General features: G+C 41.8%; 1 long non-coding RNA gene across 1 annotated transcript; it reads right to left on the bottom strand.

The window, feature by feature from the left end:
• Positions 1-16,677: 16,677 nt before the first annotated feature.
• LOC309688634 lies at positions 16,678-22,171 on the bottom strand. Its single transcript, XR_014271131.1, has 3 exons — positions 22,084-22,171; positions 21,825-21,993; positions 16,678-16,784 (listed from the first exon to the last, which is right to left on the bottom strand). It is a non-coding gene; the product is annotated as an uncharacterized lncRNA (long non-coding RNA).
• Positions 22,172-22,211: the final 40 nt, after the last annotated feature.

Here is a 22,211-nt window from a genome sequence, read left to right as displayed (position 1 = left end):
CCTTTACCTGGTGGAACATGGCTTCCACATCGGCCATGACAGCTACAGGTTCTTGGCGAAATCTTGTGAGAACTCCAATCAGAGTACTGGTAAGGTTCGGCCCTTGAAGAAGTTGCCCATTCAACATGAACCCCTGATAGGCAGCTCCACAGTCGAATACAACACGCATTTTGTGCTTTTTGGGATGGTACACTCCATGGTGTGGGATGTACCAAACCTTTCCATCACTGCGCTTGAGGTCGTTGTCAGGGACCTTCGCGGCATAGCCCTTGGAGATCAGATCCTCCATGAAAGCAATATAGTCCTCACGAAATGTGGGGTTTTTCAGAAGCTTCTTCTTCAAATTTAAGGCGCGCTGTTCTGCTAGCAGTCGGTTGTTGGGCATTTGAATCCCTTTGTTCTTAAGAGGTAGACCAATGCAGTAATGTCCGTTAACCAGCCTGGCAGAATGTGTTACACTGTCCATGAATTGGAGATCTTCCCTAGACATTTCCAGTTGCTCTTCCTGGTTGCATTCAGGAAAGTCATATTTGAGCTGCTGTTTCCACAGGTCATCCAGTTTGGCCACAGATATTCGATTTGATGTGATAGTTACTGCTTTGCTCCGTGCAGCTCTGCGATTTCCATCCCGCAGCGGCCCATTCACTGTCCAGCCAAGGCTTGTTTTTACTGCATAGGGTCCGTCGTCTATGCTGTGAATGACTTCCTCTGGCTCCATAGCCCTTGGTACATTAGTTCCGATTAGCAGACCTATTTCTGCATCGATGTAGGGTATTTGCACCCGCTTTAGATAAGGCCATTTGTCCACGTCTGCCTGCAGTGGAATGTTCCTTTTGTTGGCTGGGATTGCCTTCTGAGAAAACACCTCCTGCAGCTCAATGAAGTTGCAATTTTCTAGGCTGGTAACCTCTAGGCCTGTAACAAGATGACTGCTGACCATTTTCTGTTGCCCCATGGTTGTCAACAGTATGTCCATTTTCTTTCCACTGAGATTAAGCTCATTCATTAGCCTTTCAGTACAAAACGTTGCAGTGCTGCCTGGGTCTAAGAAAGCATATGTGATAGCCGCCTTGTCGCCTTTCTTTGCCTTAACTTGGACTGGAACAATAGCAAGGATGCTATCTGCGTCTCCGGCCCCAGTACCAGAGCATAGTGTATTAGCTGTCTCTACAAACCCACTGCTCACAGACTGCTTCTCATCATGTTATGGTGACTCCTCCTTTGGTGCAGGCTTATCCTTGGTCCTGATGTGCAACACGGTTGGATGAGTCAGTGAACAGAGCTCACAGCTCAATTTCTCCTCACAAGACCTACTCATATGGCCCTGTTTTAAGCAGCTGAAGCAAAGTCCCTTTCCTCGAAGAAAGTCTAGTTTCTCTTTGTGTAGAGATTTCCTCAGTCTCTTGCATTGTGCCATGGTATGTTCACTGTGGCAAAACAAACATGGCGTTTTGAATGCGGAGATAGGATTAGTGAGTCCCTTTTTGCCTCCCTTTGCCTCTGCATCGATGCTGCCCGAGTGGTTTACAAGTGTGGCTGTTGTTGTGAAAATGGTCTTGCCACTCTTCCTCCCTAAAGTGACATTTGGTGGAGACTTGGTTGGTGCCTTGTTGCTGTCTTTTATATCTCCAAACACTGGGTGTAATGCTACTTTAGCCTGCGTGTTAATAAACTTGACAAGGTCCATAAACTTAGGCTGCCGAGCTTCTGTCTCCTCTATTTCAAAGGCGACACTCCTCCACCTTCCCCTGAGGTTGTACGGTAGCTTATTCACAATGGCACGCATGTTGACAACATTATCCAACTCCTCCATGTCTGACATTGCATTCCCACAGCTGGTGAGGAATAGTGCCAATGCGCTGAGGGCTTCACCATCTTCTGCCTTTATTGGAGGCCAGCCTAGAGCCTTGTTTATGTATGCCACAGAAATCCTGTATTCGTTGCCAAAGTGCTCTTTCAGGAGCCTTTTTGCTTCACAGTAGCCCTTTTCTGGATCCATGTGCAGACAACTGCGTATTAGCTCCCTGGGCTGTCCAGAAGTGTATTGCTCCAAGAAGCAAAGACGATCCTTTCTGCTTTCTGTTTTACACTCCACTCCATGCTCAAAGGCTCTGATAAACAGTCTATATTCCAATGGATCCCCACTAAAGATGGAAATGTTCTGAGGAGGTAGAGTAGAAAGTCTTTGTTGCGTTGCAAGGACTTCTGCAATGTCGTTCTGTCTTTGCATGACAGCTAACAACGTCTGTGAAGCTTCTACGCCCGCTGAGTGAGCAGAACTGTTGCCTGAAAAACAATGGCTGTTCTTTCTGATAACTGGCTGATTGACCTGTACAGTGTTAGCTGATTGAGGCTGGATGATGGGCATCCTGTTTTGCTCACCACCACAATCCTCAATAGTCACTCTGTGATGATCAGTCTGTACCCCAGCTGGCTGCATTTGGACGAAAGATAATTTGTCATCCCTATGTGACACATCTGATCCCTCAAACCTCTGCAAAATCTTAAGTTTAGCATCAGTTGCTGCTAAAGCAGTTCGTAATTCAAGCTCTTCCTTCTCAGCCTTAAGTTTAGCTTCTTGCTCCTCCAAAGCTCGTCGTTCCTTTAAAGCTGCTGCCTGTGCCAAGAGTGTAGCCTTCTCCAATTCTGCCTTCAAGCGAGCTGAAGATGCTGAAGATTGGCCAGTGCTGCTTTTGGACATTCTAGACTTCCTAGATGCTGCTACTGATATGCTGTCAGTGGGCTGAACACTCTCATCAGCCATTTTTGCTTCCTTCGTACGTTGATGGACTTCCTTTATCCAAGCATCCACGTTGTCAACAAAGCTTCTCATTGCATCTGCTTTGGGCTCAAACCAATGCTGCTGATCATTATCCATGTCCTCTCTTGAGACAGCTTGCTGAAAGAGCCCCTTTACAGATGTATTCAGTTCACAAAACTCTCCAAAGATGTGATTAAATTCTGTAGACAACTTGGTTTTAACTATTTCCACATTGCCATCATCCTCCATTAACTGCAGCATCTCATTCTTTTTCTCTGTTAGCTGACCCAGCTTAGCCTTTCTTGAGCCTATTTTCCTTTGTAATGCATCCTCCATCGCCTTAGCTGTAGGCTTCACCTTCCGCTTTTCCACTGTTGCTGAATCTTTATCATCTTCCATGATTCTCCCATTAGTTTGTTCCACTTAGCTGGGAGCTCAATACAGCTAACCGCCCCAATAGCCTCAGGAAACACACAAAGGGTAGCTATTCACGTGCAGTAAGCTAGTCGTTAGCGGGTCGTTCGCTGCTAATTAGCATAACACTGTGTTGCTAATATACTCCCCAATCTCCTCCGTGTCCACGTGTAACTGCACTTACTTTCTGTGCTGAAGGGCTGACTGGTGAATCCTCTCCTCGTATTTCATGTCCATGTGTTGCAGTTACATTTCCAATCCGAAGACTGCGGCCGCGAGGAGACAGTTTCTTACGAATATCACCGCGGAAGCACTAGCTGGTAGTCGGACCGTACGCGTGTCTTAGTGCAGTTGAACATAATCCACAAAGTCCGCTTGTAGTCGAAAAACAAACAGGCAAACATTTATTTCCACAGTTTTGAAATACAGTGATCCATTTGAATGTTCCAGTACACTGCAAACACGGTAAGAAACTGTTTTTCTCCACAGCTAGTTAAAGCCCCCGTAGCTCCACACTGCCTGTCGCGAACCCTCCCCCCGTGCACAGTTACCGTGTGTTAAAGGAACAGTACGTAAAAATTAAATAAGGCAAGAAAAAATACAATTTAACTGTAAATCTTACGCTAAACAAATTATAAAGTAAAAACTGAAATTCCCCATTATCTTATACTTATCCTTATCCAAAATGATTCAAATTATTAACAAATATACACTCTGTGCAATCTGAGTAAACTAAGAGATGACTAGACCTTTATCCTATACAATTTGTCACACCCAGACTGTGGCTGTGGTGTGTGGGTGGCAAATTTTAATATTCACCACTATGTGGACTCTAGCAGTTAGCTATGTGACAAACATGCAGGATCTAGGGGTGCCTGCAGGCAAAATCAGTTGTAAGTCTTTACATTACTCTTTAAACACAGTGAGTTTATTGAAACCCAAAGAACTCCTGTTGGAGCTATTTGTTCTTTATTTATTTATTTATTTATTTATTTATTTATTTATTTATTTATTTATTTATTGTGAAATTAGTTAATGTTTGTTGTTAGTTTACTTATATTTTGGGGTTTATTTGTTGGTTAATATTTTGTTTTAAATGATTTGTTTGTTTGTTGTTATTTTGTTAAATTAGTTAGTAAGAGCTGTAGGGCCATTTTGTTTCTATAAATAAAGAGACTGGTATAGGACCAGCATGCATTGGGGTGGGCCTATGGTTTTTTACCAGAGCAGGAGAAGCAGCAGGAAGGATCTTGTTATTGCTTGCCAAGATGGATAAATAAACCAAAACCAAAACTTTCAACTAAAACGTTTGGACAATGGACTTCTTTTGCCTGCGTACGAAATATTACCTCAATGCAGCAGTGGCTTGTGGACTTTAAGTTGTGGGACGTTTGATCTTTCAAAAGTAAAGGAATTGCCACTACATAAAGTAAAAAACCATCCCGTGGACAAAGGAATAATCCTTCATCAATGGATATAAGGATTTCAAGGATCACCGTCGAACTCGAATAAAAGTTATTGGATCGTCTGGTGAGTAATCCAGACAGATTTGATGTTGAGGCCTGGATCAACATGTCACTCGTTCGTCAAAGCTGGTGAGTGATAATATTGTTTAAGCCGTAAAGGAAAACGGTGAAGCTATTGGAGTTTAAAGACATAATTTCACTACAAAGACTGATGAACTGAGTTTTGACGTACTAAAGTGGTGCAAAATTGGATCGCTAATTGAAACATGCCAACGCCCTCTGTGGAAATGTTTGTCCGCTGCAAAAGGCAGGTAAATGGATGTCATGTTTGTACTTCAGGCTATGGACTCTCAGTGTGCTGTACATCTTTATGAAGTTTGAAATAATCCAAGAGGACAATAAAAATGTCGGATATTAAGAGTAAACGAGAGGATGACACTGAGATGCAAGCAGAGAAAAGAAGCATTAAATTTACGCCAAAAGGTTTGGATTTGTATATAAAGACATGCCAAGAAAAGCGCAGTTCAATGTGTAAGCAAGCATCTAAGTACATGGGGAAAATTTCCGCTTTAATGACCTCATATGAGAACGTTAAGGAAGTGTCTTCTGAATTTGGGAAGTTTATTAAATGCTATCAAGATGCAAACGCTTTGCAAGAATCCTTTTTAAGTTTGCCACTGCCAGAAGATGAAGTGAAAAGGCAAAATGCACATTTTCAGTCGAAGGTGACAGCCTTCTCTGTTTTTATGGACAAAGTAAAGGTTTGGTTGCAGGAGGCGGGCGAGCCGTATACTGAACAAAGCAATACTGTTTGTAATGATAAAGCTGTTGAAAGTTTGGATGAAATAAAACCTGAAGACAGTGTCTCTAATATCTCAAGTGTAAAACCACCTTCAAAAACCTTGTCACAGCAAAGTCGAATTTCATCAACATCTTCTGCATGCATTAAAGCTGCGGCTGACAAGGCAGCGCTCATGGAGCGACTCGCTGCATTAAAGAAAAAACATTCTATCGAAGCGCAAGAGGAAAAACTGAGAAAAGAAAAGGAGACATTATCCTTGGAAACAGAGCTGGCAGCCACTAATGCAAAGCTTCGTGTCTTAAAAATAAATTCATTTTGTAGCTCTGAGCATTCTGATGGAATGAACTCTTATTTTGAAAGAGGGCACGTACAAGAAGCGCCTAGTTTAAATCCTTGTGCCGATACATTTGTTCCAACATCAAGAGATTACTCTGGTATAAATTCTGCATCTGAATCACAAGTAATCGTACCTAGACAAAGTCAAACCCAACATCAGGTTGATGATTCAGCGCAAGTGACGCAGCAAACACAGCCTCAGTCTCATACTTTGACTGGGAATTGCACGAAGGAGATTGTAAATATTATGCAAAAACAAAATGACATCACTACTTTGCTTGTAAAACAAAACTTATCTTCTGTCCTCCCCGCCAGAAACATCCCTGTGTTTGATGGAGACCCTTTACAGTACAGATCATTTATGAATGCCTTTGAAAATGGAGTGGAAGATAAAACTGATAACTGGAGCGACTGTTTGCATTTTTTAGAGCAGTTCACTAGGGGGCAGCCTAGGGATTTGGTGCATAGTTGTCAGCACTTACCTCCTGAGCAGGGCTATTCCACAGCCAAAGATCTTCTTGAAGAACATTTTGGGAATGAAAATAAAATTGCCTCTGCATATATGGAGAGGATTGTGAGTTGGGTACCTATTAAAAGTGAGGATGTGAAAGGTCTACAGTCATTCTCTCTTTTTCTTCAAGGATGTTCGAATCTAACACAGCAAGTTGTTTATATGAAGGAGTTGGATTTGCCCTCAAATATGAGAATGGTTGTTATGAAGCTTCCATACAAATTGAGGGAAAAATGGAGAGTTGTTGCCTATGAACTGCAGGAACAAAATGGTTACAGAGCAGTGTTCACTGATCTGGTTGCCTTTATAATAAAACAGGTAAAAGTAGCATCAGATCCAGTGTTTGGCAACATCCAAGACTCACAATCTGGAAGCAGCTTTAAAGCTTCAAGTTCTACCAAGCAAAGGAGAAAAGGAAGTAGTTTTGCCACTAATGTCAGTACAGTGCCAGGAATCAAAGCTCAATCAACTGGAAGCAGAACAACTTCCGCCGTTCTGCATAGTTGTTTGTTTTGTTCACATAGCAATCATTTACTAGAGAATTGTAAGCAGTTTAAAGCTAAAACGCATCAGGATAAGTTGACTTTTATCAAGGAAAGGGGAATTTGTTTTGGTTGTTTAAAAGTTGGTCACACAAGCAAAGACTGTAGGAGTCGTTTGGATTGCGACGTGTGTCACCAAAGACACCCAGGGGTTCTTCACATAGAGCGAAAGGATCCAGGTGCGTCTTCGGAACAAACTCAACAGAGGACAAACTCTAATGTCAACTTTTCAACTGCAACCACTCAGACATGTGGGTATATTGGGGCTGGTCATGAAGTTGATGCAATTTTTTTCTATAGTTCCAGTTCAAGTTAAGAGCCAAAAGAGCAATAAAATTGTGCAAACCTATGCGTTTTTGGATCCTGGAAGTTCAGGTACATTCTGTACAGAAACGTTGGCAAAAAGGCTGAATGTAAAAGGTAAAAAGACCAATATCTTTTTGAGAACAATGAGTCAAGATAGGATTGTTAGTACACAAGTTCTGTCTGGTTTGGAAGTGTCTGGTTTGGAAGGAAATGATTTCATGCCATTGCCAGATGTTTTGACTCAAAAGACTATGCCAGTTTCTACAGTTAATATTCCCCAGCAAGGCGACATCGATCAGTGGCCTCATCTAAAACCTGTTAAACTTTACAACGTTAATGCAGATGTGGAGCTACTGATAGGCACTGATGCTTCCAATGTTTTGGAGCCATGGAAGGTGATAAACAGTGTGGGAGGTGGACCTTATGCTGTAAAAACAAAAGTTGGCTGGGTCATAAATGGTCCCCTGCGCACTGGAAGTAACAGTGGAAATAAAACCAACTGCACTGCTGTAACAGCCAATAGGATTTCTGTTGAGCGTCTTGAAGAAATGTTGATTAAACAGTACAATCATGATTTTAATGAAAGATCATCAGAGGAGCAGACTGAAATGTCTAGAGAGGATCTGTGTTTCATGGATATTGTTAGTAGTTCAATAAAGCTTATTGGAAATCATTATCACATTGATTTGCCTTTCAGGAGAGAAGGTTCCAGTTTGCCAAATAACCTCTGTGTCGCAGAGCAGTGTCTCCAGAGTCTCAGACGGAGATTCGAAAGGGATACTCATTATAAGGATGAATACACTGAATGTGTAAACAACATGCTTGAACAAGGATATGCCGAGTTTGTGCCTGTAGATGAGTTGCACAAAGATGATGGAAAGGTGTGGTACATCCCTCATCATGGAGTGTATCATCCCACAAAGGGCAAATTAAGAGTTGTATTTGACTGTGGAACAACTTATAAAGGAGCATCATTGAACAGTCAGCTTCTACGGGGACCTGATCTCACAAACTCGCTGGTTGGGGTTCTGATCAGATTTAGACAAGAGCCTGTTGCACTAATGGCGGACATTGATTCCATGTTTCACCAAGTGCACGTCTCAGAAAAACATGTCAACTTTCTCCGTTTCCTGTGGTGGCAACATGGTGACACTTCAAGGTCTGCACAGGAATGCAGGATGAGAGTGCATTTGTTTGGAGCTGTATCTTCGCCAAGCTGTGCAAATTATGCTCTACAGAGAACTGCAGATGATAAGGCACAACAGTTTCCAGCTGAAGTGGTTGATACAGTCAAAAGAAACTTTTATGTGGATGATTGTTTGAAATCTGTTGCTTCAGAAGAGGAGGCAGAGCACATGGTGAATAGACTGACAGATATCTGCGCTAAAGGAAGATTTAAGCTTTCAAAATGGATCAGCAACAGTCGCACAGTGCTCATGTCAATCCCAGAGGAAAGAAGAGCAAAGGAAATTAAGGATCTGGATTTGGACACAGATCAACTTCCAGTTGAGAGAGCACTGGGTTTACAGTGGTGCATAGCAACAGACAAGTTCCAGTTCAGAACCTCCCTGCAGGACCGTCCAACAACCAGAAGGGGAATTTTGTCTGTGGTCAGCTCACTGTATGATCCTTTGGGAATCTTGTCTCCCTTCAGTATGCCAGCTAAACTGTTGCTACAAGAGCTTTGCCGACAAAATTTGAAGTGGGATGAAGTTATTCCCCACTCTCTTTCCCAGCGGTGGCGTGATTGGCTGGAGGATCTCCAGCTGATTTCAAAGTTCGAAGTGGAACGTTGCATTAAACCAAATTGCTTTGGAAGACCAGATAGGGCACAACTTCATCATTTTTCTGATGCAAGTCAAGATGGGTATGGAACGGTGTCATATTTAAAGTTGGAAAAGAATAACGTCACACATGTTGCTTTTATCCTGGGAAAGGCTAGAGTTGCTCCTCTCAAGCAAACTACAATTCCCAGGTTGGAATTGACGGCTGCAGTTCTTGCAGTTCGGATGGACAGGCTTCTGCAAAAGGAGCTGCAGGTCAGGTTGGAAAAATCAGTTTTTTGGACTGATAGTACAACAGTACTGAAATACATCTCCAATGAAACCAGAAGATTCAATACTTTTGTTGCAAACAGAATTGCTGTCATTCGAGAAGCAACAGATGTGAAGCAGTGGAGATACGTTTCTTCTAAGGAGAATCCTGCAGATGACGCATCCAGAAGCATGAGAGCTGGGGATTTCCTCAAATGTAGGAGATGGATAAAAGGGCCAGAATTTCTCTATAAGTCAGAAAAGGAATGGCCTAAACTGGATGTGGAGTACAGTGTAATTTCTGCAGATGACCCAGAGGTCAAAAGGGACCTGACAATGAATGCCATTGTGAGGGAATTACAAAATCCTACCAGCTATTTTATCCTCTACTTCTCATCTTGGGCAAAACTTAAAATCTCTGTAGCCTGGCTTTTAAAGATGAAAGAGGTCTTGGTGTTGTTGGCACAGAAGAGGAAAGAGTTGCTTACTGCAGGTTTGAATAAGAATGATCCGGAAGGTCAGAAAGAAATGGATGATGAAGGACTCCAAACAGTTTTATGTGAGGTTGAAGCTATAATGAACGACAGACCCATTACTAAAGTTTCAGATGACTCAAATGATCTTGAAGCACTGACACCCAATCACTTGTTGTTGCTGAAAAATAAACCAGTTTTTCCACCAGGACTGTTTCATCCAAGTGATTTGCATGTCAGGAAAAGGTGGAAACAGGTACAGTACATGGCAGAGTTGGAAGAGATGGCTTTCTGAGTACCTACCTTTGATGCAAGAAAGACAAAAATGGATGAGGACTAAAAGATGTCTTATACCTGGAGATGTTGTTTTAATTGCAGACGCTACAGCTCCAAGAGGATCATGGATGATGGCGAAAGTCTTAAATGTAAACCAGGATGCAAAAGGCTTGGTGCGTTCTGTGAGACTACAAACAAGGACCAGTGTTTTGGAAAGGCCAGTGACAAAACTTATTTTGCTACTGGAAGCCTCATCGTGAAGAAAATCCTCAATGAAAATTAAGGATTTGTTTAAGGGAATAGCTCCTCCTTTTGGGACTTTAAAGTAATTGTGATTGTATGCACAATTAGGGGCCGGAGTGTTGGAGCTATTTGTTCTTTATTTATTTATTTATTTTTTGTGAAATTAGTTAATGTTTGTTGTTAGTTTACTTATATTTTGGGGTTTATTTGTCGGTTAATATTTTGTTTTAAATGATTAGTTTGTTTGTTGTTATTTTGTTAAATTAGTTAGTAAGAGCTGTAGGGCCATTTTGTTTCTATAAATAAAGAGACTGGTATAGGACCAGCATGCATTGGGGTGGGCCTATGGTTTTTTTACCAGAGCAGGAGAAGCAGCAGGAAGGATCTTGTTATTGCTTGCCAAGATGGATAAATAAACCAAAACCAAAACTTTCAACTAAAACGTTTGGACAATGGACTTCTTTTGCCTGCGTACGAAATATTACCTCAATGCAGCAGTGGCTTGTGGACTTTAAGTTGTGGGACGTTTGATCTTTCAAAAGTAAAGGAATTGCCACTACAACTCCAACACAGCATAGCTGCAACCATGTTGCATGAACTGACAGGTGATGGCAGATGTGAGCCAGAGGAGGGCGCTGTTGTGCGGGCAGGGATCACACAAAGCCCATATACTGGATTGAGGTGAAGGGATTCTTAAATCATAATTATTGTGTAGTTAAGACCAACAGTGGTTTTCATGGTTTCCAGGGACCTGCTGGAGTTCGGGGTCCTGGAGGTCAGGAGGTGGGAGGCTGGTGGCTGGTTTTGAGCTTTAGAAGACTAAACATGGGAAATATCACAGAAACACAGGCCAGGCATGGGGAACATAGGAAGACAGGGATAACAATATCAGAATGAAAACATAATCTAGGCAATGGTAATATCCAAACTGAAAACTCCAATAACATCAAACAGAAAATATCAAACCAGTAACAGGGTCCATAACAGAAAACGCTGGGTACAAAACCCAGGGTCATGACACAATGTGCATAGAAGAGCAAATTAATTTGTACATGTTTACGTTACTCTATGCTAACACTGAAATCTCAGATGAACATTAGTTGATTGCTTTGCAGTTATTTGGTCATCAATATACAATGACAGTGACTACTGATTTTTTTATCACCTCAGAATAAAATCTGCAAAAGCTGTCACTCTATCTACATAATGCAGCTATTGTATTGTCAGTTTTCTTGTACTGCAAACATTTACTGTATGTCGCACAGTGATCAATAACCAATCATTTCTTGTGTTGATTGGAACACAATGTGTTGATTGGAAAAATGTCTGTCACAGCAGGATCTTGGAAATGGACTTTAAGACTCTAAAACGGAACTAAATGTATTTAGAGTGACATTTTAAAAGCAGCTACAGACAGTCTGATTGTAATCTGATTACATTTCATGTTGAAATGTGTTGAGATTCAATCTCATTAAAATTCTGTGAGATTGAGATTCAGTCATTGAATGATGTCAAACAACATTTTAAAGGTTCAAAGTCTGAATCTCAACAGATTTTCCACTGAAAATCACCAAAATCAGTCTCACTGGACTGACCCAGAACCGGATCTGCCTGAAGATATAGGCTCCATGAAGGATAAGCAAACTGTGTCTGAGTCTGCTTGCACTGCAGGATGGACCTAAAACAGATGAGGTTCATTGAAAGCGGATCAGTCCTGGATCCAGTTCAGCTTTGGTCATTTCACAGCTCATGCCATCTGGATCTATTTTGGATTCATTCATTCAAAACAGCTTTTGTTGTCCAAACGCAATCAATTTTCCTTAGTTGAAATGTCTCATCCGTCCAAAACAATACTGAAATATTTAAAATCTATAAAGCTGAGGCATTTAAAGCTGAGACAGTGGCAACCACTTGGGGGTAGCAGGGAAGGGAATCTCCTACCTTTAATATCTACGTCCCTTAGTGATCAAGGTCCCTATGAGACGCAGAAGAATCGCTCCCCTCCCCGCCTGTCCATGTTAAAAATGGCCTGTTGGGTGCGTGTGTTGGTGTACGTGAGTGAATGAGATAAGACGGTGCTGGATTTCTATACGGAGTCCAAGAACTAGTGAGTGTTAGGACGATCATCCAGGATGAAACAACAAATCCATGACTACATCAGGAAGATAGTGTTGTGATACTAGGGGGTAGAAAGAGATTAAAGTCCCCCTGTGGCAGCCTCATAACTAAGAGAGGTTCAAAGGTCTTAATATCCGCCTTTATAACATTAAAAATGATCAGTGGTAAAACAGAGCTTTTTTCTATTTCCTAATAATAAAGCATGTTTATTTTTAATCAAAGCTCAATTAAAATGTAAGTCTGATCAATGTCTAAATGAGAAATGTAGTTTGAGAAGTGAAAATGACTGTTCTAATGTCCGAGTTTTGTGGTAGTATGTTTGAGATGGATTAGTGAGGGAGCTGGAGGAAATGCCAGGTAATAATTAGAATTAGGGAAACTGCTTACTGGTTAGATGGGAGACCAGGATCCGGAAGGAGGGGGGAAACCGTGCAAGTGTCCAACAGGGTAAGAGTGAGTCAATCCAGTTGACCTGTGTGATCCAGAGGTGAATGGCAGGGAGGAGGGCAGGCAGAGGGAGTTTGTGTGAGCGTTGTCAGAGGAGCTAGTCCGTGAGCTCTTTTGGGTGAGCGGAGAGAGGAATCCAGAAGGGGAGAATCAACTGTAGGTGTGGTGGGTAATGGTCCTGGACAGAAGTAGCAAGAAACACAAAGAGACACAAGGTTATACAAAAGAGGATTTGTTAGATTTAAGTATGCAAGAGCCAAGTTGCCACTATGGGGTAGCAGAGGGTCTGGCAGAGATTGGAAGTCAACGCCAGTCTCAAGTACTGGATGGCTGATTGATGGCTTGCTTGTAGCCACGGCAGGTGGGGAATGAGGATGAGCCAGGATGGACAGCTAGCAGAGGAGAAACCTCAGACACTCTCACAGACCATGGCAACATCTATCCTCTGCTTGCTCACCACTACTGTGTCTGGTTGGTTAGCCATCACCAGTTTGTCTGTCTGTATCTGGACTAGCTTGGTCATTCTCCACCACCCTAGGGGGCGTCTCCCATTTTGACCCCAAGACTCCCAGGCAATACTCGGCACAGATGTTCCTGTATAGCATGCTGGCCTGGCTATAAATTGCTAATGTTACGCAGTCATATGCAAACTGTTAAAACAATGTGTGATCCACCTGCCACTAGGACACAAACTTCAGTACAAGTAAAGGAAACTGAGGTCAGCGTAATGAGTAACATCACAAAGGAACCGCCTCATATTACCAGTTTAAATTCAGTATCTATATAAATGAACAAATGTATATAATATGTAACATTTCTAAGTAATTTTAAGCAGAATTTTTATCATTTCTGTTATTAGACTGACCAACTGGGTGAGCCCCAGCCTACACTTGGGGAATTACTGTTGCAGTGAAATAAAAGGCTATAAGCAATGGCTATTTTGGAGTCTGTGGAACATCTCCCATGTTATTTAATTTCATCATGGTATCCTTTTTGCAGCCAAATCAAAAACCAGCTAAAATACAATATTTCCTTGTGGTTCTCCTCATGTTTTAAGCTTTTTCTATACTGCTAAAGGAAGGGTTGTTGATCAAAAATATAGCTAGAATTAGATTTCAAAGAGGTTGATGTAACCCAGCCTCAGTGTTTCCCATGGCAAAACTCAACAGCAAAACCAGGAGGTTATGATGTAATGCAGACTCAAATTTCTGCATTACGAATTTGAGACATGAGAAGGGTAAATTTCATTGTACAGCCTTTGTTGAGAAGCATTCTTCCACATCAAAGTTCAGAGGTGGGGGCAAGAAAAGTAAATTTACTGTGACTGAATTGAAACTCCCGATATCAACTAACAAATCACTTTACTTCATGACCTGGGGGGCAGGGCTATGGCTTCCCACACCTACTATTAGACAGTTACATGGAGAAACCTTTTGAATACAAGCACGCTCACGCCCACAGTTGTGCACAGAGTTGTGCTCAGACACACACCATCTTCCTTGGCTGCTGTCTCTAAACATATCTTGAGTTTCGGTCTTGTGTGCTGCTCAGTAGCATATAATATTTATTATTTACTGTTAGTTATGATTATCTAGGTCGTAGCTGTGGTCTCCCTACTGTGTTGTTCTCTTTTTACTTGTTTTCTTCTAGCAAATTTTTTGTGTCTTTTCTCACTGTCCATCTTCCCCTCAATTTTCTTTCCCTCTCCTTTTTCTAAACTTCTCTTGTCTACGTCTTTCCCTTTCTTATCCCATGGTCATTTTCTGTTCCTATTGTAATAACTTAAAAGTTACAAACAAACACACAAGATCAATCAAGTAGACCAGTAATAATCCACTTGGGAATATAAATCTGTTGGGCATTTTTATCAGTCTTCAGACAATAATTCTGATTGCTACAGTGACAAACAGGACAGGCAAAAAACAAAAACAAAAAACAAAACAAAAAAACAACTAACGTATCACTTGTGAGCTTCTGAGTTTGAGTAGTGAAAATGACAACTCAAACTCAGACGCTGATAGGGTGCCATTTTAGCTCGCTGGGATGAGCTGGCAACCCTATGCCACATGGCGGAGAGCTGCCAGTCTGGGTTCAAGTCCAACCAGAGGCCCTTTGACACATGTCTTCCTCTTTCTCTCTCTCCCCCTCCGCTTTCCTGTCACTCTTCACTGCTCTGTCCAATAAAGCTGAAAAAGGCCAAAGATCAATTTTTTTTTTTTAAAAAGATGACACTGATATGTCAGCCTAGCCTATTATATACATGTCTAGTGCGTGCCACCTTCCCATTATCTCTACCAGAATGGTAAACAAAATGCTTTGCATATATACTTTTCTACTCTAACTGAACACTCAAAGTTTTGTGTACCAAAGAACACATTTAACTGATTTATTCTTCATAAGCACTTACCGAGCAATATCAGCATCATCATGTGGACTACAGGGCATCATAGAATGGACCGAACAGGTTTGATTTGTGAGACATGAAAAGTGGGATGGATGCATAGTGTTGAAGGCAACTTGTGGCAGTGGCGCTGATCACAGAATCCACTTCGTAGGGACCAATGTAACGTGGAGCCAATTTGTGGGTCAAGGATTTCAAGGGAAAGTGCTTAGCAGTGAGCTATACCTTTTGCATATTTCTTATTTTAAGCTTCTCAATTCTGCTCCCAGATTTATCTACTCTGCTGGAGATGATGTTGTACCCAGGAAACTAGGTGAATCTCAGTGGTTGGGAACAGAGGTGGCTGGTAGCCTAGAGATGCTTCGAGTGGGGATAGACCTATGGCAGAATAGGTAAGAGAGCTATGAGCATACTTGACCCAGGATAACCATGTGGACCAAGAGGAGGGATTTTTTTTGTAGTGATGCAGAGCAGGGTCTCAAGCTCGTGGTTGAGCCTTTTGTTTCTTGCATAGATCGTGCATGCTGCCACATAGTCGAGAAGGAAGCACCCCAAGGTCACCCTGTGGTGGCAGGCGAAGCAGGCGGTGTGGATCACAGCAGAATATGCAGCAGCAGAAACATAGCAATGATTGGTGGGGAGGGTGGGGGCTGAGCCTGGGTCAAGTTTGTCTTGCAGCTCATTGGATGGTTTCTTCTATGTCCCAAGTTAATGAACCAACGGTGCAGGATGAGGGCAGAAGTAGTTGTGGCTTCTACCGCTGGCATTTTCTGAATACTGGAAAGAGAGGGCCTCGGGATTTTCATTTCAGGACGCTGGCAGAAAAGAAATGTTTCAATTCAATTGTCCAAACAACAAAGACAAGCAAATTTGACAGGTATTTAACATTTTAGCTGAGATTTTTATGATCAGTCCAAATAATAAATGGATGCTCGGCCCCTTCCAGCCAATGCCGCCGCTCCTCCAATGCCAGTTTCACCATAAGCAGCCGAGGAATCGTTGAAACATTTTCTGGGAGGTGTGTGTGGGCCACTCCATCACAACCCTAATCTTGACTGGGTCAGTGTTCACCTGGCCTCTGGTGAGAATGTAGCCCAGAAAAGTGGCAGATGATGAGTGGAATTCACATTTTTCAGCCATTACATAGACTCTATTTTCCAACAGGTGCTGCACTCTACAATCCTAACTTTTTCCAGAGACCTGCAAAAAGTTAATATATCATCAAGGTAAACAAAGATGAGTGCATTCAGAAAACCTCTCAAAACATCATTTACCAGAGCCTGGAACACAGCAGGAGCTTGGAGTGTTCAAGAGGAGTGTAAAAAGTCTTCTTCCATTCATTCCCCTCGCAAATGATAAACATTACAGAGGTCGAGTTTAGGGAAAACAGTGGCTCCTTATAGGGCCTCAAAAGCAGAACTGATTAGCAGCAGGGGGTACTTATTCTTCCCAGTGAATTTATTTAGCCCACAATAGTCAGTGCAGGGTCTCAGTGTCTCATCCTTCTTATCCACAAAGAAAAAACTGGCACCTACCAGAGTGGAAGATGGACAGATGATCCTAACAGGCTCCTGACCCTCTCTGGCTGCTACAGGTTGTATAGCTGGCTGGAGAGGAGTGGTGTGCTGGGTAGGTCTATGGTGCAGTCAGAAGGTCTATGAGGTGGCAGGGAGAAAGCTTTATCTGTACTGAAAACCTATAAATCATGATATTCAGAGGGTACAGAAGTTCAATTGGGGGCAGGTGTAGTGACTGAGATGGAGCTGGTGGAACCTGATCTAAACTCCAACTGTTAATTTTATTGTCAGTCCAGTCAATGTGGGGGTTATGTTTTACTAACCAAAGAAAACTGGGGTGTAAGGAGAAGTGAATGTGAAAAAACAAGCGGTTTCCCAGTGGTTGCTGGAGGCAACTAGGCAGACGGGCTATGTCTGATGCGTAGTGGTGGCGAAGATAGCGGAGTTTCCCTTGTGTCACTCCTTTGCTGCATATTTTCTGCACAGACACCTGGACAACTCTGTCCTACAGAGGCTGGGCATCAGCACCGTCCTGGATCGGTTAGTGGCACCGCCACTGCTCCTGCTGATCCCCCAGCTTCATCTCAAGCTCACCTGCTACTGTGGCCCCCACCTTTAACCCTTCTGTTATGTTGCGGGTCAGATTGACTCAGAACAGAAGAGATGTCACATGTCATCTGCATCACTACAGAAAATGAAAAAAATCAAAATTATAAAAGAAAATTGTAAAACAATCAATGCCAGTGTTTCTGACACTTTTGGATGAGTAAATTTGCCCCGGGTCAAATTAACCCAGGAGCATAATTGGTGTTCCTGGAAACCAACATAACAGGAGGGTTAACCCTTATAAGTGCAACTTAAAGTTTTAGTTTGTAAAATCTCACCACTAGGTGTCAGTAGATTCCAAATTGCAGTCAACTGAGTTCTGTTTTTCTATCCCTCCGATTTCTAGTGCATTATAATAGGTACAGTGGCTGCTGTAGGACAAACAACTGGCCACAGTTCATCTGTAGTGAGGAGGCTATAAAATTTTGTTAGAGTCTAACACAAGTTAATGAAACAGCGAACTTCACTTTGTTTTGGATAATAGCGATACTGAGGTGAGTTGCTGAGCATATCCTGAACTTTTCTGTCAATATGCACTGTTGCTTTTGCCACCGTGAATTGCTGTTAGTCTCTGTTACCCACCATTAGTGAAACTTGCTTGAAAATTTAATCAAACTGTTCATAAGCTCTTTCAAACGTTTATGCAGTTTTTTGGACACTGGCATAATATTAGCTTATAACTAGCTGTTTTTGTTGTTTAGCTGGTTTGTTGTCAGCTATAGAGCAATGGAAGGGTCACATGTCTATTGTAATTATAATGGGTAATTATAATTGCAATGATAACAAGAATAAATAGGAATGTTTATGCACATCTTCAACGAGTCCCTGGCGAAGTCTGTGGTCCCCACATGCTTCAAAAGATCCACCATCATCCCTGTGCCCAAGAACAGCAAACCCTCATCCCTGAACGATTACCGGCCAGTTGCACTGACCTCGGTAGTAATGAAGGTGTTTGAGAGGCTGCTGAAGAACATCATCTCCTCCTCCATCCCAGACACTACAGATCCGCTGCAGTTCGCCTACAGATCCACAGAGTAAATGGCCTGCATTTGTATAGCGCTTTTCTAGTCCATAGGACCCCAAAGCGCTTCACACTACATTCAGTCATCCACCCATTCACACACACATTCACACACTGGCGATAGCAAGCTACATTGTAGCCACAGCTGCCCTGGGGCGCACTGACAGAGGCGAGGCTGCCGGACAAAGGTGCCACCGGGCCCTCTGACCACCACCAGTAAGCAAACATGGGGTTAGTATCTTGCCCAAGGATATTTGGCATGCAGCCAGGATGCAGCCTGGGATCGAACCACCGACCTTCTGATTAGTGGCTGACCTGCTCTGCCACCTGAGCTACAGCCACCCCAGATCCACAGAGGATGCCATCGCCCACGTCCTACACACCACTCTCAGCCACGTGGACAAGAAACAGGGTAACTATGTGCGAATGCTGTTTGTTGATTACAGTTCAGCGTTTAACACAATAGTGCCCTGCAGACTGTTCACAAAGCTGAGGGATCTGGGACTTAACAGCCGTCTGTGTGCATGGGTGTTGGACTTCCTCACTGGCAGAACTCAGGTGGTGAGGGTGGGCAGGTGCTTCTCCAACAGCATCACCATCAACACAGGAGCACCTCAGGGATGTGTCCTCTCGCCACTGCTCTACTCCCTCTACACTTCAGACTGTGTGGCCACCCATGGCTCCAACACCATTGTGAAGTTTGCTGACGACACAGTGGTGTTGGGTGCCATCTCCAACAACGATGAGGCGGCCTACATGGATGAAGTGAAGAATCTGGCATCGTGGTGCCAGGACAACCACCTCCAGCTGAACGTCAGCAAGACCAAGGAGCTGGTGGTGGACTTCAGAAGGGGTCAGCACAGAGACTACAAGCCCATTATCATCAATGGAGCTCCAGTGGAGAGGGTGCAGTCCTTCAAGTATCTTGGTGTCCACATCTCCTCAGACCTGACATGGGCTGCCCACATTCAGGTCCAGACCAAAAAGGCTAGGCAGCGCCTGTATCACCTACGACAACTGAGGAAGTTCAGGGTCTCTCCAAAGATCCTCAGGATTTTCTATACAGGCGCTGTGGAGAGCATCCTCACACAGAACATGACATCGTGGTTTGGGAACAGCTGTGTGAAGGACCAAAAAGCTCTCCAGAGAGTGATCCGTACAGCAGAACGCTGCTGCAGGATTGCTCTCCCCCCACTTCAGGACACCTACACCAGGAGATGCCGGACTAGAGCAGCGCAGATACTGAAGGACCCGTCCCATCCTGGCAACAAACTGTTCCAACTTCTGCATTCTGGTAGAAGGTTCCGCATCTTCCGGGCAAGGACAGAGAGACTCAAGAGGAGCTTCTATCCCCAAGCCATCCGTGCCCTAAACACACACACCCGCCCTCTCACATCATCTATAATTGACTGAGACAGGACTCTTCCAGACACTAAACCAAGGCACAATGTACATTTCAATTCCTTTAATTTTAAATATGTTTATATTGTCTATCCTGTAAAATAGTCAGATGTCTATTCATATTAATGTACAGAATTCACCTGCTTGCTGCTACTACTGCACATTCACCCAATGTATGTATGTATATATATATATATATATGTATATATATATATATATATATATATATATATATATATATATATATATATATATATATATATATATATATATATATATATATATATATATATATATATATATATATATATATATATATATATATATATATATATATATGTATATATGTATATATATATATATATGTATATATATATATGTATATATATATATATATATGTGTGTGTATATATGTGTGTGTGTATATGCAGCCCACTTAAGATCAAAGCAAAATTTGTAAAATGAGCTTTACACCCCTGGTCTCGACTTTCTGACTAAAGACATGCAGGATCATCACTATGTTTTCTGATCTGAGAAGGTTCTTTATTTGTCACATGCATAGTTATACAAGTATAACACACAGTGAAATGTAGCCTGCATGTGACAAATAAAGAACCTTGAACCTTGAACATTTTTAGTTTAGGACATGAAGCTTGTGGTGAGTATGAAAAGGATGAGGTTTAATCTAGATGCCAGTTGTGTTTCTCTCTTTTGGATTTTCACTCTTTTGGTGAAGGGGATCCCTTCTCAGATCACAAAACATAGTGATGATCCTGCATGTCTTTAGTCTGAAAGTCTAGACCAGGGGTGTAAAGCTCATTTTACAAATTTGGCCACACAGCCCACTTTGATCTTAAGTGGGCTGCACCAGTGAAAAATTATGTTTGTTTGTTTGTTTGTTTATTATCTAATGTTGTTCATGACACTAGTGTCATCTCCCTTAGGTAATGTAAATGTAATATGCCAATATTAAATTTATTACATTAATAAATGAAATGTATTCAATTAAAAACTTACAGCAGTGAAATTTAACTTAGTTTCAAATACTGAGCTGTTTATTTATTTATATTTCCTATCACTTTATATCTTCATCTCAAAGACAAGTATCTTTTACAATGTATATATAGATGTATTGTATATAAGAGATAAATACTGTTCTTTAATTTTTGAAAGCTTATTTATATGGCCCCTCATTTAGGAATAAGATCCTCGATTTGTTTTGACTGGTCCCTCTGTTTGGAGCTACCTGGTTCTGCTTCATCTTCACTGGCTATGCTGGTATATTCTCTGTGCCCCGATGAAAAATATTGCCATAAACAGTGTATTTAGCAACACCACAAAACAGACGATAGCATATAATAGAATATAGCATATTATAATAGCATATAAATCATAGATGTTTTCATTTCGTCATCCAATATATTTCATCATATCGTACAGCCCTATCTCCTGCCTTAGTGAATGCTTCTCTGCCATTACTAAATGGATGCATTTCAATTTCCTTCATCTCAATCTTGGTAAAGTGAGTTTCTTAAGACAGTTTTTTAAGGAGGTCAGTCAGTGCATCGATCTCTCATAAGCAATATCAAATTCTGTCTAAACCCACCCAGTCAGAAAAATCAAGAATCTCGTAATCAATAACTACAGAAATGTCAGACTAAGTTACTGCTGGGAATTCAACATCTAAATGGCAGTTATTGCAATATTTCCTAGATTTTTTACTGCTCTTAACTTGTACTTTCTGCTGTGACCAAAACATTTCACACATGTGGGACTAATAAAGGTTTATATACCAGTTAGCCTAACTTGAGTGATGTCGCTACTGTTTAGTTTTCTGTCTTCATTCATGTCCAAAGTGATGGCAGAGCTTTAATTTTTCAGAAATCCCTGTAAGAACATGGTATATCATCTTAAGATGGAAATTAGCGAGCTAACTCCCTGTTAACGTATTACTCAGTTAAACTTCATAAATCCTGTTTTTCATGGATGCCTGGATGTTAAAATTTTATTGTTACACCTGATAAAGAAGTCACACTGATTTTATTAAAGATGAAAGACAGTTAGACAGTTTTTAACTCTCAGTGATGCTGCAGGGTTGTTTGAGTTTGAGAAATGAAGAGCAGACACATTTTTGACATAAAAGAACTCACCTGCTTCTTTAGATATTAGTCGCACTGGTTTAAGTGTCAGGAGTGTGGGAATGAGGAAACGGGAGTGGGATCGCTAAGCCTGAGTTTGTTCTGTTTGGCCCGGCATCAGGTCATCAGATAAATGAAGTGAATCTTCTATATAGAAGAGTCTGCCTGCACCAAATGTTAGCTACAATAACACAAACACATTATTAGAATGAAGTAATCCAAAGTCAAGCAGTTTATTTCATATAGATTTTGCTATGAATTGAATTCCTACCTGTCTGTCTTTTCTTTTTTTAAAACCGAGTCTTCCCCTATAATTGAGCCCCTTTGGTATTTGGACCAAACCAAATCATGAAATAAAGAGGGAGAGGCGGGGTCAAAGGCTGACTGTATTTTATTCTG

The sequence above is a fragment of the Aulonocara stuartgranti genome, assembly GCF_965226115.1.
Source record: "Aulonocara stuartgranti genome assembly, chromosome: 15".
Taxonomy (NCBI): domain Eukaryota; kingdom Metazoa; phylum Chordata; class Actinopteri; order Cichliformes; family Cichlidae; genus Aulonocara; species Aulonocara stuartgranti.
This window is presented reverse-complemented; position numbering and strand designations above follow the sequence as displayed.